Below are 13,061 nucleotides of genomic sequence, written 5' to 3'. Positions count from 1 at the left end.
TTACACTCATATATCATACTTACACTTGTTTAAATTCATGTTTTTTTAACCAATTAAATTTTCAAGCAGGATTTTTTACCAATTTTTCCTTTTAAAATTTATATATAAAAAAACACAAATCATTTACCCAATTCCTCTCCAACTTCTATATGACTCTTTGCAATACATATGGCCGACATCATTTTCTCAATGTAAAATGAAATTATTTGTTAACTACCAATAAAAACACAAGAGTATAAATAACAAAATCTTAGTTTTCATCATTCATCACCATTTCAACCTCATTTTAGAGTTCTTGACCGTTTGGTAGTAGCTTTTTTCAAAATCCCACCTAAAATATTAGCTATGCAATTAACTTCCCTATGCATAGTGTTCACAAAAATATATCCCAATGCCCATTCAAAAGTCCAACCGTATATTTCTGTGCATTTCATGTGTCCTGATATTATGAGGGTGGTTCATATTTAAGTCTCTATACAGTGATTAAGTTGACGGCTTCGATAAAATCACTAAAAGTCTCAAATACATATATAAAGTCAACCTTGTATTGTTTTTTTTTTTGGGCATTAAAACCTCTGGTTCATATTATATTTGAATTTCTGTGGGTTGACGTAGAAAAAGAGCATGATGGTTGGATCACGTTCGAAGAATTTTAGCTGTCAAAAAAAGACTGAGTTGCTTGCAACCTCGTCTAATCTGATTCTATGGAGAACATGCCAAGAAAACGGTGCTAGCTCCCCCCCCCCCCCAATTCTCTCTTCATGCTCCTTACAAATAATGAGTATAGAGTATTCATCGAAACTTGAATCATTCAAATTAATTTGGGATAGTTCAGATTAAATTTAAATATTTTATATATTTTAATTAATCTTTTATTTCAATAGATACAAAATTTAAAATAAAGATAATCTTATAACTAATAGTTCTTTCAAAAATAAAGGTCTTGAAAAATTAAATATTAAAAATTTTAAATTTGAATCATCTATATCAGATTTTAAATGGTGTCGTGATGAGTACTGACCTGATACCCCCAACACTTTCCTCTCTGTCTCTCCCTACTCACACAAGCATTGTTATTGACATTAACATCGGGTGTGTCTCAGCTCCAGAAAAAAACATTGGATGTGTCAGGCCAAACAAAAAAACATAAACATGGGATATGAAAGTAATTAATAGGAAAAATTGGTAAATCTCTATTTAAAAATTTAATTAGTTAAAAAGACCTGAATTTGAGCATATGTAATATATTTTCTTTTCTATGCAACCTATCTTTTACAACAGGTAACATATCATCAATGATGTGCAACAATAATCAATACAAAAATTATTTATACGCAACGAAAGATATGTTACACATAGGAAAAAAAATGTTACACTCACAGATCACATTTGCACGTACTCAAATTCAAATCCTCTTAAACAATTAAATTTTCAAATAGGAATTTTTTTATCAATTTCTCTTAATTAATACTACCTCCGGTCCTAATTATAAGAACTAGTTAACTAATTTGAAGAGATTAAGAAAATAAGTTAAGTTAGTTATTTGTAATAAATAGGTATTATTTTTTCTAAAATATCCTTGCTAATCAAGTGTGTTGACTAGAACTATCATTATTAAAAGGACTATTTTAGAAAAAAATACACAAATATTAGAAATAAAGTAGATTGGAGTCTTGTATTTAGTACTAAAATAAAAATCAAACGAGGTTTCATATTAAGAATAAGAGATAGTATCTGTCAGATAAAGTCAATCGTAAGTTAACTTTTCATGAAATGAAAATTTGATAAGAAACACTTGGAGTAAACATGAGATGACACGGCTAATAATACGAAGACATCATTTTTCTTTTAAAGCCGCCCAGGATCGCATTTTTCTAAGTAGGCGTGTGATTCGAGGAATACACGTTATTTCCTATAATGATCACCAGTAGGATTTAGAAACTATTTTTTTCCCTATCTCTTGCAAACCAAGCATATTTGATTTCGTTGACATTAATTAATTAACTCTAAGAAATTGATAAGAGGTTCATAGTAAGCATATTTCCAGTTCATTGAACAAGTGAGCTTTATAGATGTGTGTGTGTGCATGTATACTTAAGAGCCCGTTTGGTTCAACCACATTGCAGGCTTGCAATGGTAATTATTACTGCATTACCATAAAAAGAATGTTTGGTTAGACTTATTAATGGTAATAAAGATTGCACTGGTAATGAGAATTGCACATTTTTTGGTAATGTTTATTCCTAAGGGAGGGCCTATGAATGCTGATTACAAGGCTGCAGTCCGTTTTAAGTTGTCTATTTTGCCCATTAAAAAAAACCCTCTCCCTCCTCTCGTATGAAGCACCATAATCTCTGCCTTTTTTTTTGCCATCAGTGCCACCGCAGTCAATACCTTTGTCTTCTCCGCTACCTGCGATTTCTTCATCTTCATCTCCCCCACTGTCATCCACCACTTCCATCTCCAGTAAAGTCTATGACATCATCTAAGTTCAAGGAAGAAGATGGTGATGTTTACAATATATTGAAAGAGTTCTGAAAGAATAGATTAAAGTGGAGGATAACAAATCTGCGTTTCTTTGCCACCGCCGACCTCTTCATCTACCCCACCAGCAGCCTTTTCCATCTTCATCTCGGCCGCCTCTTCCCTTTTCATCTCTCCCACCACCATCGACCTCTTCTCCCTCTCCATTAATGTCTGCGGTGTCTCCTGAGTTCAAGGAAGAAGAAGATGATGCTTGTTAAATAATAGATCGAGGAGGGACCAGAACAGATCTACCTGCATCTTCTTCACCATGAGTGACCTCTTTCCTCTTCATCTTCCCATCAGCGACATCCTCTCCCTCTCCATTAAAAGTCTGCATCTTCAACGAAGTTTAAGGTAGAAGAAGAAGATAATGATGCACTGTACTTTCTTTCTCGTTGAAACTATTCCTTTTGGGGTGGATGATGATAGGAAGGTGTCGGAGCATGGAAGGAAAAGAAGGCATTTTAATGGAGACAATTTAGTAATTTCATATATATTTTTATTTAGTTTAATATAAAGAAATAACATTATTACCAACCTTCTTAATATCATACCAAACATGCTCATGGTAATAAAGACTACATCACATTGAATTACATTACAATGCATTGCACTACGAAGGGAGGTTGCAATCAAACCAAACGGGTCCTAAATATTTCATTTGGATTCGGATCTGGTAACCTTCGTAAACCCTTGCTTCGTTTTTATTTTATTTAGTGATGTAGTGTAAACCTCCAATCAAATGTCATGTAGTGTGTGATGCACGTAGGGAAATAAGAATTGTGTGAGTTACACAACTTTTTCGAAATTATTTGATTTGAAGTGACATGGGGAAAACATTAATTATCCATATAAATATTATATCCATAACACAATTGATTATGCATGCCAGTAAGCTAAAATTTCAAAACAAAAACTGTGAGACCGATCGAGTAACATATTTGGTTTTAAACAGTAAAGAATAGATGCATATATTTATTAGAAAGATGGGGGCACAATTGGCATTGCCCTATATATTCCGCCTTGTATCATTGGTTAGGAACACTAAAAATGGTGGGAAAACAAAAATCATAATGAGATTAATAATTCAATATAACGATATTCTTCAATGTACCGTTAAAAAGATTAGGGTTTGAGATTCTCGAGCGCCATGACTTGGACACACACTTTAAACACACGAGAGATTTGATGGGCAAGTGTAGGAGGATTTCCAGTTTCAGTTCTTCATCAAGGAGGTTGTCCATAGTTCCCTCCGGTTTCATCAATCTACGGGGAAGCATTGACTATAGAGAAAACACAACCAAGATTTAGCCGAAAAAGATCTCTTTGTTTTAGATATTGGATGATATGTGGATTCTCTATAACAGATTTGGATACTGAAAGAGATATTTGGTTGGGCTAGCAACTGGAAAAATTTACAATAAAAACGCCTGCATGAATTAATACTACTAGTATTAATTAATATCTATTGCATTGACTATTATGCCCTTATTGAAATGGCCCTGTTTTTCGGTTTTCTTTTTCATATGTACATTTATTGCTCTTGATTTCTTTTTTTTTGGACCTGCCTCGTTGGCAATTTTTCATGTGGCTTAGCAATATACTCTTCCGGTCCTAAATATATGACTTTATTTATAATGTAAATATTACAAAAGAGATCTTTATTTAGAACCGGAAGGAGTACATTATTTATTGATTTCTTTCTCCTATGCCCTCTTCGCCCTCTCCTTCTCTGCTGCTGCCCTAATTTTGCATTGTTTTTCACTGATTGACAAAATTTTAGAGAAAGCTTTGATAAGGCCATCAAATGCATAGATTTTATGCAAAATCTGAGAAGGGTAATTTGGTCAATTTAAAAAAAATTTCACTTTTGACATTTGTTTATTTTTGGTGACATATTTACTTTTGACATTTAAAATAGTTAGAAAATAGAAAGGAGAGAGAAATATAATAAACTAATTAATAACGAAGTAGCAATGCACCGTAAGGAGAGGGGAATACTAGGGAAAGATCAACGATATTACTTGATGTGTCTTTTAACTCATGTTGAAGACCTCGTATTTATAGAATAATTAGTGAAAAATAAAATATTCATCACTATTTCATCATCATATATTGATTATGATGGATTTATATTATATTTACTCACAACATCTTATATAATTAATAATAAGATAGCATTGGATTTAGGCGCGGTCAATAATTCAAATTTAATTATTTGTTGGTTTAACCCATTTTAGCAGATATTAAATCAAATATTAATTTAATTTAATTAAACATGCTTATTAAATATTCTCACTCCCCTTACAATTAAGTCGGACATACGTTGCGTCCTTTTTTTTCGCTTTCTCTAGCACATTTTAGTTTTTGCGTTTCCTAATCCACGTGGGGAAATAAGAATTGTGGGAATTACACAGCTTTTTAGAAATTAATTTGATGATTTGATCTGAAGTGACATGGGGAAATACATGGACATTATCCATAAAACCGGGCAACATATTTGGTTTTAAACAAAAATTATATATTTATTAGAAAGATGCGGGCATGATTGGCATTATATCCCACCGTATATTGATGAGCACAAGGGCTATAAAAATTAAAAAGATTAAAACTCAATAATATAAGTGCAGCCATGACAATTTAGGAAAGAAAAAAAACAAAATTCACAATGAGATTGGTGGTTCAACATAACGATATTCCTTCAATGATGTATTATTTAAAAAACAAGACATAAGAAGAGCATGCGACATGGAGGCTGAGAACTGTATGTCCTGCAATTATTAGAAGCGTAAATAAAATTAATTTAGTAACACATTCATTAATGACAAAGCTATAGCTTAAGTATTTGACATCAAGACGAAAATAGCACGAGGCTGGCTGGTTGTTGGAAAGATGACGCCAAAACAAACTTGCAACTAACTATTAGAAATGCTAAATTTTGTGTGAAAGTATTTTTCAAAATTATTAGGTTTTACGCACGTTTAGAGCCTTTAACAACAACAAGAACTAGCCAAGGGGAAAAATAATAAGTACCTGATCAAACCACGCCATTAAGGAAGGGGAAGCAAAGTTTCTGTATAAGCTATTGCACGCCTCCAAGATTCTGCAACTGAAGACGCCACCCTAAACGGAGGCCATTCCCACCCGCGTACAAGAGGACCATATAAGCGATGCTCCAGCAGTTCTCCTTCATAATTCCATTTTAATAATACTTCTTGGCCACGATCTTGTATGAGACAAGTTGCAAAACATTTATCACATTCTGTGAAGGATAGGAAGGAATGAATATAACCAATATCACAGAAACGAGATGTAGAGATCAATCTCGTCCAAGATGACTCCACTCCATATTCTCTCATCACCCATACTTGTACTCCACCCATTATTTCACCGCTTAAAGCAAGGCAACCTTCATGCACTCCCACTTCTGTACAGTAACATTTTAATTTTCTGAAATTAGGGGGGGAAGGTATTTTTCATAACTCCTTTGTTGTTATTTCGAATGCAATAAATTCCGGTGAAGTAGGTAATTCATGCGGATAAGCTACGAAATGCATAGCACTATTAAAGATTATGCCACGGTTTCGAAATCCTATTTGGTGATTGAGATCGAGTTTTTCACAGGAATTGGTTCTCAGGGAGAGAACCTCAAAATCGGTCCTTCCCCAGTGGGTATTTGAATAGTAAGAGAGGCCAATTAAATAGTCATCAAGAGATTCATGATAACAAAAGGCAAACGGGGTTGCAGATCTGCAATGAGGAGGGAGTGAGATCTGTTTGTAGGCAACAGTGACAGGATTCCACAGATGAAAATTTTGAACCCATGAAACAAACAATATCGTTTTGGGAATAGGGAGATAGTTGAGCATGCAGCTTGGGGAAATTAGGGTGTGAGATTCTTGAGCGCCATGACTTTGAAACACACTTTGAACGCAGCAGGGATTTGATGGGCATGCGTAGGCATGCGTAGGAGGATTTCCAGTTTCAGTTCTTCTGGAAGGTTCTCCATAGCTGCTGGCTCTGGTTTCTTCAATCTAGAGAAAAGACACACAAGATTATTGGTTGTGCTGAATGAAGATCTCTGGAAAAAATCTTAAATAATCGGTCCTCTAACAAATTTGGATACTGAATGAGATATTTCAATGCTTGAACGATGGATGGTTTGCCGAAGGCCAGAAAATACTTAGATTATACATAAAATCTGACAAGGATAATTTTAAATTTTTAAAATCGAATTTTTGTAAATAGAGAGGAGAGAGGCAAATACCAGATCCGTGATCGAAATAGATAACAAGTAGTAGCAAATCACCAGAAGAGGTTGGGGTCAGTTCAAATTTATTTATTTACTAAATCAAGTTTAACAGATATTAAATTAATTAAGAATAAAACTTAGCTCAAATTGTTTATATTTATTAGGAAGAATTTACAAATGCCTTGCGTATTAATAAGTGTCCATATAAAAAATTATAAATCCAAATTTTAAAAACCAGCAATAGTAAAATAAGAAGTGTGCATATAAAAATTTATAAATCCAAATTTATATTATAAAAGCTTATACAAAAATATACAAGTGTTTCATGCGGAAACTTACAAGTGCGTATGCACATTTTAATTAACAACTAATAATAATAAAATAATAAGTGTGATCAAAGAATTAAAAAAATCTAGATCAATGAATAAAATTTTGTAGTCATAACTATAAGCCTCTTTGTCTCTTCAACATTAATAACATGATCTCCAACTTAATGAGGGTATTAATTGAGGGATGACTGCCGGTTATTTGCAGTGTCCGTCCTCTTCAGTCCTCCTCCTCCTTCTTTTTGAATTTTTCCTAATTTAAAAAGAAAAAGCTCTTCTTGAACACTAAATGGAAAATTTTTATGTTGTCATTTTACGCTACCTCTACTTCTTAATATAAAAATTGAATAACTAATTTGTAAATATTTAAAAAAAATTAGTAAATTAATTATTTATAATAAATAGGTAATGTCTTTTTTAAAATATTTTATTAATTATGCGCATTAGAATTAAAATCATTTAGCATGTGTAAACACCATGGAACTATTTTGAGAAAAAATAAATAAATATGATAAATAAGATAGATTCAAGTATCATATTAAAAACAAATTGAATATTTAACTAGCTCTTATTTAAGATTGGAGGTAGTACAAACTCTATAAATTTTCAGAATCAAGATTCAACTTTAAATTTTTCATTCATAAAATATGTATGTATTCATGCATGAATCCATGCGTGGGAACGTCAAGTTTAAAAATTATTAGGACCGGAGGTAGTGTGTGTATATGTGTGTGTGTGTGTATGACTTAGTATATCATACACATGTACATACATACACACTACCTTCGGTCCTATTATTTTTGGAATTATGTGCTTCATCATTCATTCATGAGTCCCAATAATTGTTTAATTGTTAAGCTTTGTTACTAGTTATTAGTCACTTTTTAGGCAGGCGCACACACCCCGTTTCTTGTTTAAAGTGTTTTTATTTATATACAGGTATACAAATCAAGGTATTATTAATATATTTATGTTACTAAAAAAATCATAAATAATACTACCTCAAGTCCTTAATATAAGAGTTAGTTGACTAATTTGAGTAGATTAAAAAAAATTAGTTAAGTTAGTTATTTGAAATAAATATATGTTTTTTTTACAAATATCATTGATAATAAAATGTATTGATTAGAACTACCATTATCACAAAGATTACCTAAAAAATATAAATATGAAATATAAATATATTAAAATCTTATATTTAATATTAAAATAAAAATAAAATAAACTTTTATACTCCCTCCGTTCCTTATTATAAGAGACAAATAATCAAATTACGTTGATAAAAAAAACAGTTAAAATTAGTTGAGGACAATTAATATGTAAAAAGTATAATGTTTTTTCCAACAATACCCCCATTAATAAGGAGAGAGAGTATGAGAGAGAATAATTAAATTATTGAAAGAAAGATAAGTGGGAGGGAGAGAGAGTATGAGTTGGAGACAAAATAAATAGGGGTAAAATAGGAAATTAATACAAAAAAATAGAGACAACTTTTAAGTGTCTCTTATATATGGAAACATACCATAAATATCAAATGTCTCTTATAATAAGGAACGGAGAGAGTATTAAATAACCGTATCACCTTGTAACCTTCGAGAGAAAATACAGACTTTTTTGAATCAAAAGCTAGTGAAAATTAAAGGAGTGAAAAACCAACGGTCTCTCTGATTTTAAAATGTCAAATAAATGATCGGGCATACAGACAAAGAAACAGACTACTTTTCAGACCTTTCCGGCTTACGCCTTTTCTTTCCTACTTTGGCCATGCTCTGAATACATTCAAATAAATTGTTTTAAAATATAAAATGATCGTATAATCATTTATTTCATAATTTTTGGACAAGACATTTATGTCATATTTTAACACCAATAAAAATACAAGAACAAAATTGCAAATTTTAAACCTTAACAACTAAAGGCTATGTTTCAATGTTTACTTTAACGTTATATACTTTTGAAAAAAAATCGTAAATTTAATCTCGTTTAAATTAGATACAGCGAATCAACTGTAAATCAACTACGTACTATGAAAATCTCTGTGCTTCTGCTTTGACCAGAGTTGCCCTTTTACTTCGTTTGATTCTTTGAAAAATACAAGAAGTGTGAAGCTTAATGCATCTGTGGCACGCGCGTGCCTCCACGTACACACACACACACGTGTGTGTGTGTGTATATATATTCATATGTATAATCTGTTTTTATCGACTAACTCTGCAGTGTTATACAAGGGGCGTGACTAAGGTGGGCTTTTACTCTCTTGGTTTCCATAACTCTTGCTTGCTATCTAATAATTAATCTATTTCTTTCTTTTTGTCCTGTCATAGGTCAAGAGGATTATTCTCAGTGAGATGGCTGATCATCAAGTTGTTGTTGAAATTTTGACCCTGACAATGCTTAGAGACATGACTTCAATCCTCAAACAATTGTGCAAACATGACAATGACACTGTGATATTTCATTGCACTTGCCATGGCCGCATGAGCTTGGCAACTGGAGATGCATTTCTATCATTTTGTTGGAATAACATGCCCACAACAAGATACGTATGCAGCCATAATATTTCAATATTCTTCAACATAGAAGGTATACGCTGTATTCAACATGGATTATGGTGAATGAAGTATTAACATGATTCTGTCAGCATTTTCTTCTGGCCCTCAATTTTCACTTTCAAACCCCGCTAATTAATACTTATTTTAATTCAATAGTAATTGAGTTATTATAATCGATCTCTCATCAAATAATAGAGTTGTTATTAGGGATCTCATAAAAGATGATCCTAGCCTCAAAAGAAAACAAACTTACCCATGTTCATTTACTAATGTTTTTCATATGCCAATTTTCTAACAAGTAGAAGAAGGCTTTGATACCAAGGCTCTGATACCAAAATTAAAATACAACTGAAAACTCTAATTCTATTCATAAAAATTATCAAATAATATAATAATAAATTCAAATTCAAACTATAGTCCTAAAAAATAAAATAATAAAATAATCTGGGTATATAAATTTATCTTACTTTAATATAATTTATCTTTTTATTAAAAAAAAGTTATTTGAATTCAACTTAATAAAAAAAAAGTCTTAGAGTTTAACATAATCATATGAGAATCAAAGCTCAGTATAATAGAAAATACTCTCTTATCAAATATATATTTTAAGAATATTAACACATATAATATAAATTAAATCATTAATAAAATCTAAATTAACCCATTTTTTAGAATTTAATTGAACAATTATTATCCAAAATCAAATAAATCAAATCATTTTATGAAATTTGATTTTAAAATGATGACAACTTATTCACAAGAAAAAGAAACTTTTTGAAGTTTAGAATATGTTTAGCTATTTCAAAAAAGTGTAAGCATACAAGTAAATTAGTATTAAAAGTATATAATCACATAATTAATATATAAGAAATGACAAAAATTTATTTAAATATATTTTAAATTTAAATAATTGAAATTATGTCCATCAATGTTCATAATTTATCACATTTAACAAAGAAATTTCTATAAAACTCATATATAATGTCATTAAACACAAAATTTTAGCACAAGTTTGAAAGTAAGTTAACAAGATTTTGTAAGCTAAAAATGTAAAAATGGTAAACTCGATAAATGAACTCGTAAGTTTAACTGAGTTTACACTTATCAACAGTTTAAAAGCGAGAACAAAACGTAAAAAATTAAACTCGGAAAGTCAACTCGCGAGTTTGACAATTGTGGGAGTTACGCATCTTTTTAATTTAGAAATTAATTTGATGATTGGATTTGAAGTGACGAGGGGAAATATATGGACATTATCCATAAACCGGGCAACATATTTGGTTTTAAACAAAAATTATATATTTACTAGAAAGATGCAGGCATGATTGGCATTATATCCCAACTTATATTGATGAGCACAAGGGCTATAAAAATTAAAAAGATTAAAACTCAATAATATAAGTGCAGCTATCACAGCAATTTGGGAAGAACAAAAAACGAAAATCACAATGAGATTGGTAGTTCAACATAACGATATTCCTTCAGTGATGTATTATTTAAAAACAGGACATAAGAAGAGCATGTGACATTATGTCCTGCAATTATTAGAAGCACAAATAAAATTAATTAGTAACACATTCACTAATGACAAAGCTATAGCTTAAGTGAAGTATTTGACATCAAGACGAAAATAGCACGAGGCTGGCTGGTTGTTAGAAAGATGACGCCAAAACAAAACTTGCAACTGACTATTTGAAATGCTAAATTTTGTGTGAAAGTATTTTCCAAAATTATTAGGTTTTACGAAAGTTTAGAGCCTTTAACAACAACAAGAACTAGCTAAGGGGAAAAATAATAAGTGCCTGATCAAACCACTCCATTAAGGAAGGGGAAGTAAAGTTTCTGTATATGCTATTGCATGCCTCCAAGATTCTGCAGCTGAAGACGCTATCCTAAACGGAGGCCATTCCCACCCGCGAACAAGAGGACCATATAAGCGATGCTCCTTCATAATTCCATTTTAATAATCCTTCTTGGCGAAGATCTTGTGTGAGATAAGTTGCAAAACATTTATCACGTTCTGTGAAGGATAGGAAGGAACGAATACAACCAATATCATAGAAACGAGATATAGAGATCAATCTGGTCCAAGATAGAAACGAGATATAGAGATCAATCTGGTCCAAGATGACTCCACTCCATATTCTCTCATCACCCATACTTGTACTTCACCCATTATTTCACCACTTAAAGCAAGGCAACCTTCATGCACTCCCACTTCTGCACAGTAACATTCAAATTTTCTGAAATTAGGGGGAAAGGTATTTTTCGTAACTCCTTTGTTGTTATTTCGAATGCAATAAATTCTGGTGAAGTAGGTAATTCATGGGGACAAGCTACGAAATGCATAGCACCATTAAAGATTGTGCCATGGTTTCAAAATCCTATTTGGTGCTTCAGATCGAGTTTTTCATAGGACTCAAAATCAGTCCTTCCCCAGTGGGTATTTGAATAGTATGAGAGGCCAATTAAATAGTCATCAAGAGATTCATGATAACAAAAGGCAAACGGGGTTGCAGATCTGCAATGAGGAAGGAGTGAGATCTGTTTGTAGGCACCAGTGACGGGATTCCACAGATGAAAATGTTCACATGTCTCGAGAAGCACAATGCCCCGACAAGAACCCATGAAACGAACAATATCATTTTCTGGATCTAGAGGGGGGAAATCGAGGTTTAGAGTGGCAAAATCATCGTGAAGGGATGCGTTGATATCCAGGGATTTCATTTGAGGATAAGATGTGATAAGGATTCGAGTAGGGTGTTGGGAATAAGGAGATAGTTGAGCATCCAGCTTGGGTAAATTAGGGTGTGAGATTCTTGAGCGCCATGATATTTATTTTTGTTGAATAGTAATTATTTTTTAATTTTAACTTGTGATGCAACATAATATTTTTATTTTAAATTTATTTCAAAAAGAAATTAGATCCAGGATCTAAAAATTGAAGTTTTTCACAACATGCCTGATGATTTTGTTGATGGTAACAACAAATCCCAAGAAAAATTCAATTTAAATATAATCGTGAAATAAGTTAAATTCATAAATATTGTGGAAGAATTTGGTCACATTAACGAAAGAGACAAAAGTTATTTATGACTGATGTCTAATTGACTAAATATGCATGTCACTTTATCTATTTTTTTTATATTTTTTGTCTGATTACATTGATATAATTTCTCATTGTTCTTTTTGAAGTGATTTTTTAATTAAATTCAAAGGCAAGTAATTTTTAGGATGTAAAAACTATGGTCTTATGCACGGTATGATTAAATAATTAAAATATAAAATAAGTATTACTGACAAATATAAATGGACAACCATACGGCCCAATCCATTTCAAGTTGTAACTGTTTTTGGTAAAATAACTGCTCTAGGAAACAAATTAGAGATTATGATCAACCATTC

This window comes from Neltuma alba, unplaced genomic scaffold (assembly GCF_004799145.2).
Source record: "Neltuma alba isolate B1F8T4 unplaced genomic scaffold, ASM479914v2 tig00011618_pilon, whole genome shotgun sequence".
Taxonomy (NCBI): Eukaryota; Viridiplantae; Streptophyta; class Magnoliopsida; order Fabales; family Fabaceae; genus Neltuma; species Neltuma alba.
Note: the sequence above shows the minus strand (reverse complement) of the source record.